The sequence below is a fragment of the Thamnophis sirtalis genome, unplaced genomic scaffold (assembly GCF_051295495.1).
Source record: "Thamnophis sirtalis isolate CommonGarterSnake01/CBP01778 unplaced genomic scaffold, rThaSir2_p1.2 scaffold_4, whole genome shotgun sequence".
In the NCBI taxonomy this organism is placed as follows: Eukaryota; Metazoa; Chordata; class Lepidosauria; order Squamata; family Natricidae; genus Thamnophis; species Thamnophis sirtalis.
Genome location: NW_028261384.1, coordinates 63919457 through 63938091, shown reverse-complemented (window position 1 = coordinate 63938091; position 18635 = coordinate 63919457).

The window sequence follows — 18635 nt, the reverse complement described above, 5'->3', positions numbered from 1 at the left end:
AGTTGACTCGGCCAGCCAGATCACAGAATTCCTTAGTGTATTCAGCTACAGGGTGATGGTCCTGCTTAATGACTCTAATATGGTCATGGGTTTTGCAATGGGTGAGGGGGTCTTCGAAGTGTTGGTGCAGGGCTGTTATGAATTGATTGAAGTCCCACAGCTCTGGAGCATCAGTGTTGTGGAGGGTCACCATCCATCTGGTAGCTACCACTTCTAGGGTTAGGGTGACAACTCACACTTGTGCTCCCTGGGTTGAAAAATTCTGTCCATATTCTTGATTATAGGTGAGGATCTGAGCCAGGAAGAACCCTAATTTATGGGAAATTTTACCTCCAAGAGGGGAGCTTTCCTCTCCAGCTGTGGGCCCCTTGGTTGGCCGGGAAACATCGCTTAGGTTGAAATTGCAGGAGGTTGGATCCCTGGTGCAGCTTCTGCTCCCCTGACTTGGTTGGCAGCTTGGTTAGTCATGGCTGGATCATGGGGGGGGGTGGCTTGGGGTCATTTGGCTGCTGGATCACCCACTCTACTCCATTGGTACCCCAGTTCACCTCAGACATTGAGGTTTTGCAGGGCTTCCATCATGAGGCAGTTGATGTGCTGCTTCAAGTGACCATTCATTAGTGATTCCCTGATCTCTTCCTCCTGATCAGAAAGGGATTCAAGTTCCTTTTTCTACTAAAATGTTTGCAGCTGCCATGGGAGAGATTACCCCCATACCCCCTATGCTGACAGACCATCAGGGCTTCTTGGAACTTTCAAAGACAGCTTTGATATTTTCTATGGGACATATAGAGCCGGTATCAGGTTGGTTAGTTGTCGAGGTTTCTGCCCAGCACTTGGCTTCCCCTTTTTTGCTGCTGTGTTCAGACATTGTTGCGCAGTACCCTCAGTAGAATATAAATTTGAAGAAAAAGATTATTCTCTGGGTTGACCACTATTGCAGAGTCTGCTTTATGTAAGGACCTGTCTTGCTCCCCACTTCCAAAAAAAGCATAGAAAACCTGGTGAAAACCTCTTGAAAACCTGGTATTTCAAAAGAAATCTTTTTTATTAAATAAATCAACATTAAAGAAGGCTCTGGAAGCCCCAGGCTATACAATCCATGATAAAGGAACTTAAGAACCACTCCTAATGTGGATTCCCATCAATCTGCCAGTATGAAGATGTTTTTGTACCGGCCTCTCTGAGAATCACATAAGCAGGGATTCTCAGGATCAACTTCCAGAGTTTCAACCTACATGGCTCCCTCCCCTTGCATTCCCCCAAGACGTGAGGATTTTCCAGGCCTCTGTGGCCCCAGGCAAATGGTTATAAAGCAGGTGAAAGGTTATACAAAAAGGCAAGGCAAGACATAGGATACTTAGGATACATAGGAAGGAGAGAGAACAATATGCATCAAATCCACCCACCCCCTCTTTGTCCACTGAAGCATGGCAGATACACAATTCTGACACTAATAATAGTTCCATAGAATTTATCTACACATATATAAATTAAGATGTATTTATATATGGGTAGTGTATATGTATGTTTATTTGTATATGTCTATGTATTTCCTGGAGGGAGGGAAGTAGAGAAGGGTGAAACCTTCAATCCAATTTTCACATCTTTCTCATTCAGTTGTATTACTTGTATTTACTACAGTGTTTAAAATAGCTGTTTTTTCTTGCTTTAAAGGGCTTTTCTTGCTTTTGGGCTTGCTTTTTAAAAATCCTGATACAGTTGGCTTTTGTAACTTTATCTAATTAAATCATCTAAAGTCAGTGACGTGCGGTGAGGGTTACTGTTGGTGAGGCAAGAGCGCAGCAGCGGCAAGAAGCAACGTCCCCGCCGCTGTGTCCGACAGGCGTCTCGCGTTTATGGTGGACATAAACGTGAGACACCTGTCGGACACAGCAGTGGGAGTGTTGCTTCTTGCCGCTGCTGCGCTGTGCCGCCTCGCCCCGTGCCTCCTCTGACAAACAATCCTGCTGCCCCGGCCTTCAGCCAGCCCAGCACTGAGTGGGGAGGACGAGGAGAACGAGGAGGAGAAGAGCGGTGAATCCTTGTGCCGGCCGGCCAGCTAGGCGGGGAGCAGGTTGGGCGGGGGTGGGTAGGCTGGCTGGCTGGGGAGGGGGGATCATGGCCGCTCAGGTGGCCCCCACCGCTGCTAACAGCAGCTTGGGTGTCCTGGCTCCATCCAAGCTGCTTCTCGCCACCATCGCGCTCCACTGCCTTGCTCCCCCGCCTCCTCCAACGAACAATCCTCCGCTTTCTTCAGCTCGGATGGTGCCGGGACACTTAAGCTGCTGTTGGCAGTGGCGGGGGCCACCTGAGCGGCCATGATCCCCCTCCCCAGCCAGCCAACCAGCCCGCCCACCCCCATCCGACCTGCTCCCTGCCTGGCCGGCCGGCTGGCACAAAGACTCACTGCTCTCCTCCTCCTCCTCCTCCTCCTCCTCCTCCTCCTCCTCCTCCTCCTCCTCCTCCTCCTCCCCGCTCGGTGCTGGGCTGGCTTGCAGGCCGGGGCAGCGGGAATGTTGGCACTTGACGTCTCTCGCGATGCAAAGTGCCCAGCGGGGCATTTTGCATCGCGGGAGCCACCAAGACCCGGGTCTACAGCAAAGGTGCCAAGCCGCCCAGTAGAAAATGCCAGGCAGAGAAGAAATTGCTGCTGAAGAAACGGCGGCTGGCGGCTCAGAGCAACCTCTCCAGAATCACCCTTGATGGAAACTGCTAGATTGCACAGTCGCTCAAGTGCCCTTGCACAGGCATGATTCGCTGGTCTCAGATCAGGAGGCGGGAGAATCAGTGCCTCCTTTGCATACAATTTTTTTTGCTTTTTAACCCTTTCTTAACTTTTAAAAGGCGAAAAATTCCTTATGCAAAGGAGGCCCCGAGTTCTCTGGCCTCCTCCTATAGGTAACACTGGGAAGACACCAAGACACTGCGACTTGGAATATGGTAGCAACTACCCTGGCTTTAATTATTTTTTTTAAAAAAATTTAAATTCTTCCCTTTCCCTCAGGAGACTGGTGAGGCCCCGCCTCCCCTGCCTCTAGTGACTGCACGTCCCTCTCTAAAGTAGATCTAAAGCAGAGGGAATTACAAAAATTATCTACCAACCTAATTGGTTTACAGTCTTGATGACACTATAGTGTTATTCAAGGTTGTGTAGTGTATTGCAGTTAGTATGCACATTTTTTTTGCTAATTAATTCCTTAATTATCCAATTTTTAAAAACCTTTTGTAATTGTCTTTCTTCTTGTTTTGTTTAAATTTATGTTACAATTCAAAAAGGTAGCCTCCCACTTGTAAGCTTTTTTTGTGTTATGGGAAGATATGTTTCTTGTAAATTTCATCCCAGGAGAATAATCTAAGTTCTTCTATTGGCAATTGTAGTGGTGTCGATCAGGTCTGAGGAAACCCTGATTAAGTGCATCAGGGGTGGGTTTCAATTTTTTTTACTACCATTTTGGTGGGCATGGCTAGGTTGGGGGCATGTGACTGAATGGGTGTGGCAAACCTTTTTTTATAATAAAGTTTTTTATTTTTTTATTTTCATACAAATAACCACATGTATACTGTTACTCAACCACCACTATTTTGTATTATTCAATGTTCATGTCAATTAGTCTTACCATCAGCCCCCAAGAATTATTATTGGCTCTTCTGCTCTTAAAACACCATATTTGTACCCTATCCATCACTTTCTTCTCCCTCTCCCCTCCTCCCTACCTCCTTTCTTTCCTCTGTCATCCTTCTCTACTTCCCCTTCCTCTCTCCTCTTTCCACTCCTTCTTTCTCCTCCTCCCCCCTCTGACCTCTCTCCTAACCCTCTCTTCTTCCCCTTACCTCTCTTCTTTCTTTCACACTCTTCATCTCATTTACATGGTGTATTTCAGCCTCTGAGCAGGCTCCATTTTATGTTGATGGAATTTATAATTTCATTTCAATAAACATATTTAATTTTACCATATATACATGTTCTTCTTTTTGAAATAAAAAAAGTATACATACATAGCAATTATATTTTTAACCACACACACCCCAAACTTATTTTTGGCCAAAATGTGGAGACCTGGTTACAATTTCCAGCTATTCTCATCATAATATTATATAGTTATACATTATTACATGCCCCAAATTTTTACTTCTGTCTTTATAAACTCAATAATTTTCCATTATAAGTGAGGAGGAGCCAACATCGCGATGATATGGACGTGCGGTGTCGATGCTCCAAGATCGCAGCCGATACTTTTGCCGCTGGGTGGTCCAATCAGACCTAAACCATCCCAAAGAGATGGTGAATAGGAAGAATATGTCTTGCTGACCTCAGGGACATTGCAAAGTCCCTGATCGATGCAAGAGAACTTCTTCAAGCCAGCAACAAAAAATGTAGCCAAGGCTGATGAAGTCAGGGTGGCTCCAAAATGGAAGGATACAGAAAGAAAAAGTGTTTCCAGCTGGTGAGGAACTTTTACTGTTTTAAAAAGAGGCCGCCTATAAAAAACTTAAAATTAATTTAAATTGGAGAACAGAAGAATCAAGCGGCAGAATTAATTTTGGAATGGTTTGGATAGTGGTTATATTACTTTTTAAATGCTATCTTCATGGATGGAATTTATGCAAGCCTTTTAAAATGAATGGATTAAGTTTTTTTTCTTCTATTTTTTTCTTTTTTTTATTCTCTGTAACCTATGGACTAAAATTTTCCTCTTTCATTACTGTGGGTGTTCTTCTAATCCATTTAAAAATTGGACTCTTTTTTTCTAATTTGAAATACAAAAAAGATACAAAAAGAAATAAGGGAGCTTCCTGGGGGTGGAGCCTGTCGCCGAGGAGGGCTCAACCGAGCTCCTCTCAGAGATCTGGTCTGTATATCTAAATAAGATCATAGATATCACCCCTTTTTGGCTATAAAGGGGCAGGGAGTAGCTCTGTGTGCTAGGGTCTATTCGTAATTCACAGCCTTTCTCTCTTTTTTTGGCTGTGGATAGAGATTAGATCCAGCATAAGCGGAGCCTTTATCTCCAGCCAGTTCTTCTCAGCTGCCTTTTTTTGCAGCCCTAGACAGGCGATCCCCCCCCCAGGACAAAGCAAAGCTGTTTGAAGCTAGGATTAATACGGGCGGGTCCCACCCCTGTGAGATTTATGCTTTTATTACTATCTTAAACACCAGCACCATTTGTCTTAGAGGCTTCTTTGTTTAAACGGACTTCAAAATGGCGATTTCTCTCCGTTGGTGATTGATAGGGGATGTACTTAGCCGGTTTTACCTTCCTGCGGACCGCTCCTTAACAAAATATATATATATTTTTTTTTGGAAACAGAGGGGAGCGAAAGCGCTGTTTATTTGTTTATTTATAATGGCACCCAGGTCAAAATCGAAGCGTCTCTCTACAAATGTGCCTAAAGAATCTATGAATGAACTTAAAGAATCTACACTGGAATCGCAGCCCTTGTCTCCTACACCATTTACTGGAGAATTCTTAACACAGGAATTTTTTTTTCAAATGTTTAATGATTTTAAACAAGAAATTAAGGAATTTGTATTGGAGCTATATGGTGATTTAAAGTCTAAAATTGACCAAATGAAGGCGAATACGTTTGCAGCCGTGTCTGCCCTGTCAGATTATACCGCTGAAATAGAGAATAAATTGGAAAGCTTGGAGGAGGCTAATTCTAATTTGACTACTAATATTCAAATATTACAACAAAAAATTAGAGACACTCAAGAACAGCTCGTTATGATAAATTTTAATAAGAAGGCATTCGCAATAAGAGTCAGAGGATTCCGCGAAAAGGAGCGAGAGAATCTGAAACAGACCTTTGTTGAAGCCTTCAGCCATGCGGTGGGAAGCCCGGGACTTAACTTTGATTGGCAGATTTGGAAAATCTATCGCCAGAATTCGTTGGTAGCGGAACAGCGACAGCTCCCGAGGGACATAATTATATATTTTTCCACAAAAGAATCCAGAAACGCGATTATGCAAAAGTTTCACAATAATTGTTTGCGAGTTGATGGCCAGGATTTGATTGTCTTTAAAGAAATTCCATCCCAGATGTTAAAAGCAAGAAGAGGCTATACTTTCCTAACTAAAGTGCTTAGAAATTATCAGATTCAATATAAATGGGAGGCCCCAGCCGGCATTATGGTCACATTTGAGAATCAAAGATTTCGTCTCAATTCTGTTTCGGAGGCTCGAGATTTCTATTACAAGACCTTGAAGGCGGGGCTTCCTGACTCAGTTGGAAAAGAGGAGAGACAAGCCGAAGGAGAAGGCAAGCAACAGACCACATGGCTGCAAGATGGAGGGGGTAGCTTTTCCTCCCTCGGAGAAGCAGAAAAGCGGAGATCGAGGATTTAGACATTCTAAAATATCCGCCAAAGTTGTGGATTGAATGGGGGTTTGCGACCTCTCTCCGGTAGAAAAAGCAAAACTTATTGGTGGGGTGATACTGAATGTATATATGTAAAATGAATGCAGAATGATTTATGTTGTTTAAATTCTGTTAGAAGGGAAAGTTGGATGAGATTATTTTAAAACAGAAGGTAAACTGATTCTTTTTTTTTTCTTTTTTTTTCTTTTTTTAATCAAAGATTCTTTTATTACATTTTCATTTTCCTTTATACAATCACTTAAATACTGTGCAGTTAAAAAAAGAAGAAGCAATAAACAACTCATAACACTTCTATCCTACATACACCCTTCCTTCTACCCCTCCAACTTTCATTTCTCCCTTCCAACAATCCCCTCTTCTACTTCCCCTCCCCCTCAGCCATTCCTTTCTCCCCTTCCCACCATCTCACCCTCCTTACATTCCCTTCTCACTCCCTCTTAATTCCCCCCTCTTCTTTCCCTCTACACCTCGCTTCGGTGTATTTCTAGTATTCATTGGTCTATTTGTTTTGTACTAAAACAAAAGAAAAATAAAAGGAAAAGAAAGAAGAAAAGAAAAAAAGAAAAAAAAGCAACAGTATCCAAGTGCATTCATTGTTCTGAAAATTGAGTCTATACTTCCACCCTCCCCCCCACCCACCCCCTGAACCCCCCTCCCTGACCCCCTTCCGACTTCCCAGGTCCCATTCCCGGCATCGTTCTTTATCAAGCAAAGTCTGGAGTATATTGAAACCAAATAGATTAGAAGTTACAAAATAATAAAAAATAATAAAAAATAAAGAACAAAAAAGAAAAGAATAATAAAAAGAAAAAAAAGGGAGGGGGGGTAACCCCCCCCCCAAGAAAGAGAAGTCAATATACTCTCTAACATTAAACTCAGCTTCTCATTATTTTTAAAATTTTAAACAATGTCTTTACCTGCTTCCGCATATAAATTCTATACCTCCCATCCTGCCTTTACCCGTGTCCGCATATATATTTTATCCTCATCCATTGCTCCTCTCATATTTACTCCACCCTCGTGTAGACTCTCCAGATAATCTTTCTTAACCTTGTATTCAAATAACAATTTATACAAAAATCAGCTTACATTCTGGATCAAGATAATCTAATTGAACTTTCACTACCCTTCCATCTACCCCACGCACCCGACTCCATTCATCCCAAACCACAATCCAAGAAAACTATGATCTCCGCTCTCCTCGCCCCAAAGAATAGATCATGCGCAGTTTAAATTAAGATTCAAACAAGTCTTATATAAGTCCCATATAATATATGTCCAAATTCAGCACCACTTCTTTCAGTCTCAATATCTCTTCATCGGTATACAGCTTTGTCATTTTATACCAGACAGGAGTCCTGAAATTTTATTCAAATTAAAAATTTAAGAAGTATTTTAAAGGCATAGCTGGATCTTTATTCTTTACTCTTCTGCCCTTCCGGAAAGGGAAAGCAACATCCGCCGCCTTGTAGCCACGTGTCCCGCTGCTTATCTTCTCCTTCTCCTTGTCTTTCTCCAAGTCCGGATGAATCAGGAAGTCCCACCTTCAGGATTTTGTAGTAAAAATCTCGGGCTTCGCAAACAGAATTGAGACGATATTTTTGGTTCTCAAATGTGACTGTGATACCAGATGGCACTTCCCATTTATATTGTATCTGAGAATCTCTGAGTTTTTCAGTTAAGAAAGTGTAGTCTCTCCTTGCTCTTAATATTTGAGATGGTATTTCTTTAAAAACAATCAAGTCCTGTCCATCGATTCGCAGCCTGTTATTGTAAAACTTCTGTATTATCGCATTTCTGGATTCTCTTGTGGTGAAATATATAATTATGTCCCTCGGAAGCTGTCGTTGTTTTGCTACACACGAGTTCTGGCGATAATTTTTTTGAATCTGCCAATCAAAGTTAAATCCCGGACTTCCCACCGAACGTCTGAAAGCTTCAAAAAAGGTCTGTTTCAAATTCTCCTGTTCCTTTTCACGCAATCCTCTGACTCTTATTGCAAACGCAGTCTTATTGTAATTTATCATAACGAGTTGTTTTTGAGCATTTTCAACTTCCTGTTGTAACGTTTGAATTTTAGATGTCAAATTAGAATTAGTTTTTTCCAAAAGTTCCAATTTGTCCTCCATTTCAGAAACATAGCCTGTCATAACAGTCATAACTCTGATCGTATCTTCCCTTGTTTGAGCAATCTTGGCGTCCAGTTTATCATATGTCCAATAAAAGTTGTTTAATTTCCTGTCTGAACTCTTTAAGGGTTTCAAAAAGAAATTCTTGCGTTAAGAGATCTCCAGTGGAGGGCGTGGGAGGCAAGGGCAGCGATTTTGTAACAATTTCTTGAGATGTATTATTAAGGAAACGCTTAGACTGCTTCGATTTGGGAGCCATTATAAAAAACGCACAAACAAACAAAGTCTCTGCTCCCCTCGGTTTTAAATGGGGTACTATTTATAGATTTTTAACAGTTAATAAGGAGAAGTCTTCAGGAGAATAGAGCTGATTGAGTGTGTCATATATCAAACGCAGAAGCTATAAAATCGGCATCTTGTAACGCAGCTGGATAAGAAAGCCTTTTACAAAATTGAAGCTGGTATTTTGAATAGTAATAAGAAAAAAAAAATTACAACTTCAAGTTAATATTTGGTTTTGAAGCCATTTCAAAATTTATCTGCCTGCTGTTAATAAAACTCTATTGCCTGAATATGCAGCTTTAGGTGAAGAGGCTGAATTCCCCTTTTATTTTGAAGTTAAGGCTTGGCAAAACTTTCAGTGAGTAAACATTGTAACAAGACCGTTCAGCAGATTCATCACCATTTAACTTCCAGATAAGCAAAGTTAATGAAGGAGTAACATTCTTGTAGAAATAAAGCTAATTAAAAAGCTTCTGCTGGCCTATTGTGAAACCAAAACATGTGATAAGCAATCTCTTTTGTTTTGCATTCTTGTGAATTCTTGTGAGGATTAACAAAAAGTGTTCATTATTACCGGAGAAACCAGCCTGCTCGGCGCCATTTTAAAAGCCTCTAAGTAAATAATTTTTCGGAGGAGAAAAAGAAAAGAAGCTAAAATGTTGATAAACAATTATTGTGCACGGAAATGGATTCAGCTCGTGATAAGATTAAATCAAACAAAACTTTGAGCAGAGTGGGGGAGTCTTACTTTGTCCTGCACAAGGCAGTTTGAAGTTCCCAGCACGGACAGCCGTTCTGCCTTGGGCTAGCCCCCCTTTCCTTGCAAGCACAAAAGCTGCAAAAATCGAAGAGCATTTGCCAGCAAAACAGTTTCTTCTTTCCCTCTTGCCTGAAGGATAAGAAAACCTGATAAGACGTCAGATGGAAGATCCTCTAAACAGGTACGTAGCCAGGAATTCGGAGGCAGCTGATTTTTTGCTGCCACCACCAGCAAGCTCCTCCCAGGAAGCCAAGGTAAACTGATTCTTGTTGAAAGTATTATTTGAATATGTGGAATGATCCATGCTATTTAATTTTTATTAGAAGGGAAAGCTTGGTGAAATTATTTTGAGCTAGATTTTAAACTAATGTCTGCATAAATTTGATAGTGGTAAATATCAGAGAAGCAAGGGATGAGGGTAAAATGCATGCGGAATGATTTACATATATTGGTGGGGTGATACTGAATGTACATATGTAAAATGAATGCAGAATGATTTATGTTGTTTAAATTCTGTTAGAAGGGAAAGTTGGATGAGATTATTTTAAAACAGAAGGTAAACTGATTCTTGTTGAAAGTATTATTTGAATATGTGGAATGATCCATGCTATTTAATTTTTATTAGAAGGGAAAGCTTGGTGAAATTATTTTGAGCTAGATTTTAAACTAATGTCTGCATAAATTTGATAGTGGTAAATATCAGAGAAGCAAGGGATGAGGGTAAAATGCATGCGGAACGATTTACGTTGATTAAATCCTATTAGAAGGGAAAGCTGGTCGGGATCATTTTAAGATAGAATGCAAACTGATTTTTGTGTAAAGTAATACTTGATCCACGCTGCTTAAATTTTACTAAGAAGGGAAAGTTTGGTCAGATTATTTTGAATTACTGTTTGAAAATAAGGTTAAGAAAGATTATTTACGCTGTTTAAATCCTATTAGAAGGGAAAGTTTGATTATTCTTCTGTAAAGTAATATTTGAATATGTGGAATGATCCACGCTGCTTAAATTTTACTAGAAGGGATTATTTTTGAGCTAGATTGTATATTGATGTCTATACAAATTTGTATAAATGTTTATCTGAATATAAGGTTAAGTAAGAGGAACGGGAGAGTCTACAGGAGGTCGGGGTAAATAACAAAGAAGCACGAGACGAGAATAAAATATATATAGAATGACTTACACTATTTAAGCATAGATAAAGATGGGGGGCTGAGCTCAACACAAAGAGTTTTCTTTTCTTTTTTCTTTTTTCTTTTCTTTTTTTTTTCTTTCCTTTAATATATTACTTTTATTTTTAATCCATACGAACATAAGATACTTTAGATAGAAGGCAGTGCCAGGTGTGGGCCCTGGGAAGTCGGGAGGATTAGGGATGGGGATTTATGGGGGGTGGGTAGGTGGGTGTTAACATAGTCTCAATAAGAACAAGAATGCACTTATATACGGTTGTTCTTTTTTTTTCTTTTTTTTCTCTTTTCTTTCTTTATATTTTTTTTCCTTGGTTTACTTTACTTTTTATCAGATTATAATAAACAACACTTGAATAAAGGAATACACCAAGGAGGGAGGTAGAGGGAAAGAAGAGGGAGGAGTAAGGAAGGAGTAAGGGGAATGTAAGGAGGGCGTGTTGGGAGTAAGGGGAGAAGGAAGGTTTGAGGGGAAAGGGAAGTAGGAGGGGAGTGTTAGAGGGAGGAAAGGAAAGTTGGAGGGGGTAGATGGGGTGTATGGAGGATGGAAGTGTCAGGTGGGGTTGTGAATGATGAGTTGTGTTTTCTTTTTTATTTTGTTTTATTTATTTTTTTTCTTATAGCAAATACCCTGTATATAAGTGATTGTAAAATGGAATGTGAAAATGAATAAAATATATTAAAAAAAAAAAGAAATAAGGAAATTTGTAACAATAACACTGCTCCTCGGAGGCTGGAAGGTTTGTGTATTGGAAATGAAAAACTTTTTTTCTCTTCACTGATTGTTTTGGCTTGGCACTACAAGATCTTACTGCTTGGTTATAGAGAGTGATAAAAAGGGAAACATACAGATGTCCCTTTGAAGTATATTTTTAATCAGAGAAAAGTGAAAACAAAACTTTTTATGAATCTATGCTTAATTTTATTAACCTTCCAAGCTAGAGCAGCTGTGTTTGCTAGCTGGAGATAATGGCACAATTTCTTGTCCACAAGTCTTTTTATTTCCATTTCATTCTATACAATCACATGTAAACTGTGCATAACCGAGGCATATAACATTGGGTAATAAACACAGCCCTCACTTTTATAGAAAATGCCCCCTACAATACAAACCCAATATACCGCCTTAGCCCACCATACACCCTCTTTCATCCCCCTCCAACTTTCATTCTTCCTTCTCTCATACCCCTCTACACCTACTTCCCCTCCCCCTCCATCTAACCCTAACCCTATCCATTCCCTCCCTTCCTTCTCCTCCTCCTCTCTCTCACCCTCTCCACCCTCCTTCTTCTTTCACTCAGCTCCTCCCTTCGGTATACTTCTATTACCTTCCAATATATTCAGTTTGTTCTGTTTTGACACTAACATTAAAAAGCCACAGTATACAAGTGCAATCATGCGTTAAAATTTAACACATATTATATTTCCCCCCTCCCCCCTCCCCCTAGATCCCCACCTCCCTTCCCTCCCCCCGACTTCCCAGAGCCCATACATGGTATAACTTTTTGACAATCACAGTCTAAAATATCTCTACATTGAACTCAGCTTCTTGCTGTTACCCAAATTTTTGACAGTTTAAGTTATTACTGATTTTAAGCATAAGCTATCTGGAATTTCCTAGTCCCGTATTTGCTTTGTATATAATCAATCCATTTTTTCCAGTCTCGTTTATATCTCTCGTTTGAATGTTCTTTAAGATATGCTGAAATTTTTGCCATTTCGGCTAAGTTTATAACCTTCAAAGTCCATTCTTGAATTGTAGGCAGGTCTTTCTTCTTCCAGTATTGCGCCACCAAGAGACTTGCTGCCGTTATTAAGTACAGAACCAAATTAATCTCTACTGCTACAAAGTCAATACATATACCTAGTAAAAACAGCTGGGGAGTGAATTTTATCCTTTTTTTGAAGATATTTTGCAGGATCCACCAAATTTTTATCCAAAATGCCTTAACATTACAATATGTCCACCATATATGAAAATACGTAGCATCAAAAGAACCACATCTCCAACATTTAGGCTGAACATTTGAATACATAAAAGCAAGCTTTTTAGGATCTAAGTGCCATCTATAAAACATCTTATAAAATTTTTCTCTCAGATTTTGTGCTTGTGTAAATTTTACATTTCTTACCCATATTTTTTCCCATGTGTCCAGCATTATAGGTTCTTCAATATTCTGAGCCCATTTTATCATACAGTCTTTAACCATTTCCGTTTCTGAATCCATCTGTATTAATACATTATATATCCTCTTTATGTGCATTAAACTTTGATCTCTTATTTGTTTAAACAAGTTATCCTCAGCTATTACAAAGCCTGTTTTTTGGTCTATTTTCCACCTGGCCTGTAATTGGCCATACTGAAACCACGTTTGAACTACCTTCTCTTTTTTAAGTACCTCTAAGGATTTTAATTGCAACACCCCTCTTTCTATAATAAGGAGTTGTCTATAAGTGGTTCTATCGTGTTTTTGTTCTATATTCATATTTTCAATTGCATGTCTAGGAATTGCCCACATGGGCAATTTGTCATTTAGTTTATGTTGATATTTTTTCCAAACCCGCAATAAGGCATTTCTTAAAATATGATTTTTGAAATTCTTATCCAGTTTTTTGTTAAATAACAAGTAAGCATGCCAACCATATACCAAATCATGTCCCTCAATATTCAATATTCTGTTATTGGTTAAATGGATCCAATCATTAATTGCAGATAAGACCACTGCATCATAATATAATTTTAAGTTTGGTAATTTCAATCCTCCTCTTTCACGTACATCTTGCATTATTTTCATCTTTACACTCGGCTTCTTTCCTGCCCATACAAATTTGTTGATACCCTTCTGCCATTCTAAAAGATTCACATCTCTTTTGAGTATTGGTAACATTTGAAACAAAAATAAAATTTTTGGTAAAATATTCATTTTCACTGCCGCTATCCTTCCCAGCAAAGATAAATGCAGTTTCTCCCACCTTTTCATCTCCGTTTGTATACTATGCCAGAGTGGTTCATAATTATGCTTGTATAATTTCCCATTTGAAGTTAAAATATTAACTCCAAGATATTTGACTTTTTTAACAACCTCACATCCTAACATCGCTCCCAATTCTTCCTTCTGTTTGGTATTCATATTCATTGCTAATATTTTGGTTTTTCCTAAATTAATTTTAAATCCAGAGACTTGACCATATTGATTAATCATATTCATTAAGACCTTACTGGATTCCTGCAGTTGTTTCAATATTATAACCAAGTCGTCCGCAAAGGCGCGGACTCTGTATTCTTGCTGTCTGATCTTGATCCCTTTTAAAGCATCCAAGCCCCGTATCTTATTCAACAATACTTCCAAAGTTATAATAAACAATAGTGGGGACAAAGGACAACCCTGTCTTGTACCTTTTTCTATTTGAAAGGAATCTGTTAAACTTTCATTGACTATAATTTGGGCTTTTTGCTGCTGATATATTGCACCAATTGACCTTAAAAAGCCATCTCCTATCTGCATTTTTTGCAGTATCTTCAACAAAAATTGCCAATTGACTCGATCAAAGGCTTTCTCAGCATGCAAAAATATGAATGCGGCAGGGATTTGATTATTCTTTCCCAAGTATTCTAAAGCATTAATAATTAACCTGACATTGCTCTTCATCTGCCTGCCCTGTATAAAACCTGTTTGGTCAGTATGTATCAGTTGTTGGATAACCACCATTAACCTATTTGCTATTATTTTAGTAAAAATTTTATAATCTACATTAAGTAATGAAATAGGTCTATAATTTTTCGGCTGAGTAAGATCTTGGTCTTCTTTGGGTATCAACGATATGAACGCTGTCTTCCACGAAGGGGGCACTTTCCCTCCCGATTGAATTTTATTGAATAATCCTCTGAGAGGTTCTACCATTTCTAACTGTAGGTTTTTATAGTAAACAGCTGTTAAACCATCTGTACCTGGTGCTTTCCCTAACTTTAATTGTTTGATTGCCTGCAGGATTTCCCCAGAGGTTATTGGTTGGTTCAGCTTGTGCCTCTGTTCTTCTCTAACTAGGGGGATATTCTCTTTATCTAAGTATTTATCTATGTCTACGTCCCTAATTTTATCCCCTTTGTACAACTCTGTAAAAAATTCTCAAAATGCCTTTTGGATCTCTTCCTGTTGAAAAACTTCCTTCCTTCTGTAACACAATTTGGATACATTTCGAGCTTTCCTTTTTTCCCTAATCTGATAAGCCAACCACCTACCGGGTTTATTTGCGTTGCAAAAAGTATTATGTTTGGCATATAATAAACTGGTGGCTACCTGGTCAGAGATCAGCATATCAAACTGGGATTTTAATATAGAAATTGCTTCCTTAATCTTTATATCACCTGGGTTCAATATTAATTCCGACTCTTTCCCTTTAATTTCCTCTTCCAATTCTTTTCATTTTTGCCCTTGTTTGTGTCTATGTATTTTGTTTATGTTCATTAGTACTCCTCTCATATACGCGTTGCTTGCATCCCATACATATTCCATAGATGTAATCTTTGTCTTCTTCACCCTAGAAAGTAAATCATTAGTAATTAGTATAAAATCAATCCTTGAAAGAGATTGATGTCTATCGGAAAAGAAGGTAAAGTCATATTCTTCTGCATGCCTTTCACGCCAAACATCTCGCAATTCGAAGTCGTCCATCATGTCAAAAAAGGATTTGGGTAACTTAGCTCGAAATTTGGTGTTCGGGCAAGATGTCTTCTTATCTCTTTTGGTATCAATCACGCCATTACAGTCACCCAATAGTATACAAGACTCGAAGTCCCACTGTACTAATTTAGCATGAAGATTTCTATAAAATCCATCTTGTTGTTGATTAGGAGCATAAATTCCCAAAAGTAATGTCTTTTTCCCTTCTAAGATTAAATCTAATGCAATATATCTTCCAAAGGGATCTGCTTCGATTAGCTCGGCTTTAATGTCTTTTCTTAAGTATACTACTATGCCGTTTTTCTTTTCCATGGCTGAGGTCGCAAAATGTTGACCAAGTTTGGGGTTAAACAAAAAATTTTGATCAGTTGATTTGATATGAGTTTCTTGCAAACAAATTATATCATTCTTAAACTGTTTGAGATAATGAAATATTTTCTTTCTTTTCTGTGGAGAGTTCAGTCCGTTAACATTCCATGTCAAAATCTTAGTTGTCATTTTTGGTTGCCTGAAGCTTTTTTAGAGCCTCCCGCAAGGCCTGTCTCACCTTTGGTCTGGCTCCTCCCACAGCTTCTGAGCTTGTTGCTGTAGCTCCTTGATCAATGGCCAACGATTGTTGAGGTTGATTGTTGAGGTTGCATTGTAGCTTGTTTATCCGTTTGTCTGGTGGTCATACGGTTAGGTCTTTTTTCCTTGACCCCTTGCCCTTCCGGGAGGGGGAGATGGTACATTTTATCTGATGGTTGTGTGGTTTGCTGTTTATCTTGTTCGTCTCGTGGTTTTTCTCCATATCCGGAAGGTTCAGGGTGTCCCATCTTCAGAATCTTATGATAGAAATCTCGAGCTTTCCATACAGAGCTGAGACGATATCTTTGCTTGTCCATTGCAACTATGATACCGAATGGGGCATCCCATCTGTACTGTATCTGACGCTTTCTGAGCTCTTCCACCAGAAAAGCATAATCTCTTCTGGCTCTTAGCATTTGAGGTGGTATTTCTTTCAAAACAATCAAATCCTGTCCGCCAATTTGAAGCTTGGTATTATGACTCTTGTAATATCATATTTCTAGATTCTCTTGTAACAAAGTATATTACCACATCTCGGGGGAGTTGCCTTTGTTTTGCCACCCAAGAATTAACGCGAAAAATTTTGTCAATCTGCCAATCAAAATTGGATCCCGGTCTTCCCACCAGACAGTCAAAAGCCTCAGAAAACATTTGCTTTAAGTTCTCCTGTTTCTCTTCACGCAGCCTCCTGACTCTTAATGCAAGCTCCATCTGCTTATACTGTATCATAATAATTTGTTTTTCGGCATTTTCAATTTTTTGTTCCACCACTTCAGTTTTAGATGTCAAGTTAGTTTTAGCTTCATTGAGAATCTCTAAGTTGTCTTCCATTCCAGAAATATATTCTGTCATTACATTTACAATTCCCATCATATCATCATTCATTTTGGTGATCTTAGTATCAAATTTATCATATAAGACTTCCATCTCATTCCTTATTTCATCTTTGAACTCTCTAAGCATTTCTAAATTCTGTTCTCTGGATTCTCTAAACATTTCTAAGTTCTGTTCTCTGGATTCTCTGAACATTTCCAAAAAAAATTCTTTCGTTAGTACATCTCCACTAGGGGGCATAGAGGGTGGGGGCTGCAACTTTGTGCCAGGTATGGGAGACATGGATCTAGGAGGTAATTTCGCAGATGTCGATTTTGATGCCATTATATCTTTGCTTTGAGTATTTATTCTAATTTTGCTAGTCCACTATGCCGTTTGGAGAAGAGGGAGAAATTCCTCCCTTTTTTTTTTTACAGAGAGTTTTACGGAGGATTTCAAAAGACTGGCATTAAACCAAAACAGTTCAGCAAGACAGAAAAAAACAAAAAAAACAAAGAGAAACCCTGTTTGGAATGTCTCTATATCAACAAAGAGTCTTTGAAAGCTTCAAGGAAGTGGAGCTAATTAATTTGTAAGAAGTTATTCCTTTGATTCTGTGCCAGGAAATTGGAGATATATCATTATAACAAATGCGGAAGCTATACAATCGCCATTTTGAAAACAATTAAACAAAAGAGTTTTTTATAACATTGAAGCTGGTATTTTTGATAGAGAAAACAAAAAAAAAGTTCTCAGGTTTGGTCTCTGCTCGTATTAATTTTCAATAGCCTAGTTTCAAAAGATTGTCCTGAGGGGGGGGGGGGTTCCTTGCCTTGTACTGTGAAAAACAGCTGAGAAGATCTGACCGGAGTTAAATGACTCAGCCTTGGCTGATCCTCCTCCTCCGTTCACAGCCAAAAAAAAACAAACTGCAAACTTCAAAGAAGGTTCTTACCGACTGAATCGCTCTCTGCTTTTTTCTTGCCTGAAAAAAGAGATATCTATTAGATATTAAATAGATAACAAACCAGAACTCTGGAGGCAGCTCAATTAAGCTGCCGGCGGCGGCAACCCCCTCCCCGGAAGTCCAAAACTCCCAAATATTTGGAATAAAAAGAATACATACTTAATTGTTCATATATTAACTGCAGCTAGAATTGTATTTGCACAATATTGGAAAAGTGAAGAAAGGAGATTGCTACCGAAGAGAAGGTGATTAGGAACATATTAGAATGTGCAGAAATAACATTGGCAATTAAAGAGAAATAATAATCTGATTATTATTATTATTATGATATGGGAGGTGTTTTACCAATGGTTAGAGAATAAAAAAGGAAATTGGAAATAAAAGATGATAGAAAGCATTATAGAAAATGTATTAAGACAGAGATAAGAATAAAATGATATTTTAGCATTAATATGATGATAATTATACTCAATGTTATTAATATATATACTCAATATATATTAGAAGACATGTTAGAAGACATGTCAAGAAGGAAATGAAGAGATTTATAAGGTTTAACTGTACAATGTATTATAATTTATGGAAGAATGTCACACAGAAATATCTGTGCCCAGGTGACACACTGGTTAAGGAAAGATGGAATATATGTATTTTAAGATTGAAAAATAAAAACTTTTATGTAAGAGTGGGCTTTGATCTCATCTTAGTAGAAATGAATATACCCAGCCCTCTCTTCAATCTTCCTAGGCCTCTGCCTTGCTTCTAGATTATACAATCAGGAGGTCATCCACAGTCCAAGTCTCTTGCACCAAAATGATATCATTTATTACAGGATCAGAGTAATTTAGGCCTCTAAAATG